Source organism: Arachis ipaensis, chromosome B04 (genome assembly GCF_000816755.2).
Source record: "Arachis ipaensis cultivar K30076 chromosome B04, Araip1.1, whole genome shotgun sequence".
Taxonomy (NCBI): Eukaryota; Viridiplantae; Streptophyta; class Magnoliopsida; order Fabales; family Fabaceae; genus Arachis; species Arachis ipaensis.
In genome coordinates, this window is record NC_029788.2 from 7705120 (window position 1) to 7708252 (window position 3133).

A 3133-nucleotide genomic window follows, 5' to 3' on the forward strand; every position below is an offset into this window, starting at 1 on the left:
CCTAGCACTCTCTTCTCATAGTCTCACTCTCTGGCCTCTGCACTGGTGCACCCACGTTCTTGCAACACCTACCAGCGCCGGCAAGAGGCCGTTCCTCCCACCACCTTGAAGCCTTCCTCCCAACGCCGAAGCCCCATCAAGCCCCACGAATCCCACGAAGCCCCAGTCACAGCCAACACCATCCTCACAGGCTCGCACCCAACAGTAGCACAGCACCACGCCACCACCCACTCACCCAAGACCACCCAGCGGACAGAGCAGAGAGCACCATTTCTGGCCACCATCCACTGACCCAGCAGGCCAGCACAGCACCACACCACCACCCAGCAGCGTTTCTGGCCACCCACAGCACAGCACCTCCCAGTCTCCCACCCAGCCACCAATGCAAGTCAGATATGGATCCTGAGCTACCGAGTTAGGTATGCAAATTAACTAATTTCTGTTCAATAATCATTGATTTATTGTTGCGGTTTGTTGGTATTATTGTTTGTTGATTCATTGTTGCTGACTTAATGTTTGTTGATTTATTGTTTACCAATTGCTGTTTATTGTCATTGTTGCTGTTTGTCAGGTAATGTTGGTATTGTTGAATTATTTTATTGTTGGTATTGTTGCTGGTTATTGATTCATTGTTCGGTTTATTGAAATCAGTATGGTAAAAGATAAATTTGAATAATGAGATAATAGAAGCATGTTTGAAGTATTAGATTATCTCTGTCAGTGTATCTAATGATTTAGTATATGTCATAAGAAACTGGATATTGTTGAATTACTTTATTGTTGGTTGGAGGGAAGCAAAGAACACCTTTTGCAGGTTTGTCAATTTAGCAAATTGTGATTATTGCATTTCAACTTTTTAATTCTATTGGGATTGTTATTTCTAAAATGTCCAAGGTTATGTATTGCTATCAATTCTTATTTATGTTTTCCTCCTCTTGTTAGGTGGATATTACTATGGAAAAATCAAGTTTCCTCCGAAATATCCATATAAGTCTCCTGGAATCAGGTGATCTTTCTTGCTACTGTATGCTTGTCAATTCTCATTTCCAAATGTGTTTTATCATGATATTGACTCAATGTGTACTTTCTATATTGTAGCATGACTACACCTAATGGACGGTTCATGACGCAGAAAAAGATTTGTTTGTCTATGAGTGATTGTAAGTTCTTTTATCTAGTATAGCACAAGTTAGTTAATATTATGAAATACTGATTTTGATTTAATATTTTTGTGTTTTGCTGCTCCTGTTCCTGTAGTTCATCTTGAAAGTTGGAATCCTATGTGGTCTGTTTCAAGGTCAAATTGATTTTAGTTATGATGCTTCGTTGTGATTTGTTTTTTAATCTATTCATTTAATTTTTGGATTGTGGTTATATGATTTTACACAAATAACCTGTATCTAAGAGTAGTTGTAGATGTTGGTTACTTTTCTATACAGCTTTCTAATGTTCTATACTGAACTTTTCTATACAGCTTTCTAATGGTCTATACTGTTTTGTTGGAGAAGACACCACAACTTGGCTATCTTTTGATGGAAATTTATATTTATTTTCAGTTGTGTTGACTATTTAACTTTTAAACTTATTTAATTGTTGTATTTGAATTCCTTTTGTCGTTAAATTTCATTGGATCAAGACTTTCTTAGTTATTGTATATCTATGTTTTTCGATTTCAATATTATGACTTTGTGAAATAGTATGGTAGTATCTTTTTTGAATTAATTGAAAAAACCGAACAAACCGAACTAAACCAAACTGATTTTAATTGGTTTGGTTTGGTTCGGATGGCTTCGATAAAAAAATCGAACCAAACCAAACCGCGGTTTAATTAAACGATTGGATCGGATGACTTTTCTCTCAAAAACCGAACCAAACCGCACCGCGAACACCCCTAGTCTTCTTTCCATTGTAAGAAATTATTTTTGTCAAGTTTCATATAGATCGGAATTGCAGTAAAACTAGGAAAACTCGTCATTTGAACTGAGCTTTGATAGTTCACTGTATCCGCAGAAGGTGCTGAACTGGATCCATCGAGCCTGTAGCTCTGATACCATATGAAAGGTACCAGAGGATAGTTGAAACTAGAGTCAGTAAAAAAAAATAAAGAAAAAGAGAGTTGAAAAAAAAGAGAGTAAAGCCCAGAGTCCTACATCCTGTTATCCTAGTATCCTAAGACCCATAAGTCTAGCATCGTAATTTTTTATAAACCTAATAATTGTTTTTTCCCTTCCAAAAGATATCTATAAAATTCATCACAAAATTTTTCAAAAACTTATTTATCCTATATATTGATCTATATTTTCTTTATCTCAGAGTTTATCAAAACGTATGCATTAAAAATGCCTAAAAACTTAGTATTGGGAAACTAAGGGTGTTAAATTGGTTATTAGCTAACTAATTTAAGTTGAGTTCATAGTTAACTCACTAATTCACTAATAGTTGGTTATTATATATGTAATAATTTATTAATTAATGATAAATTTTTAAATAAAATTTAATTAAAAATAAATTAATTCTTGATCTTTAAAAAATGACATGAAAAAAAAATGGTTATTAATTATATCGAATCAAAAGAGAATTTGAACTTGCATTAATTTGTTACTTAAGATATATGTTGCTTGATTGGTGTTTCCCTATTACATTGCTGGAGACAGGGAAGAGTAACGGGTTCGATTTGGAGAATAATCATCAACAGTCCTCTCAGCATGCATATATGTGCATGATTCAAGGATGAATTAAGGTCCACGAATTTTCATGTTTTAATTTAATTGGTTACATTGCTTCTTATGGGACAGCCATAATTGAAGGACAAATTGGACACGTATGGCTGACGAAGTTTTGTGAGAATGAATATATATGCTTTAATAATTAAATACTAACAATATTAATCATCAAAAGTCTCCATCTACATGTTTCTATGTGTATAAAGTATAATACATTATTACACAAAATATCCCAATAATTGTGTGCATAGGTACGTGGTCCTAACTTAGTCAATCATCCGAATAAAATCATGTAGTACTTTTAAATTCAATTAAACGAACATTATACACACAATTTAAATTTATTTAGTTATTTATTTGTTGTGATCAAAATTCGAATAGGTAGGATTAAAAATTTAAAGATTTAAATG

The 3133-nt window shown here is 33.7% G+C and overlaps 1 long non-coding RNA gene across 1 annotated transcript; it reads left to right on the plus strand.

The window, feature by feature from the left end:
• On the plus strand, positions 787-1326 carry LOC107638716. The gene is made up of 4 exons (XR_001619843.2): positions 787-814; positions 943-1006; positions 1099-1160; positions 1258-1326. It is a non-coding gene; the product is annotated as an uncharacterized LOC107638716 (long non-coding RNA).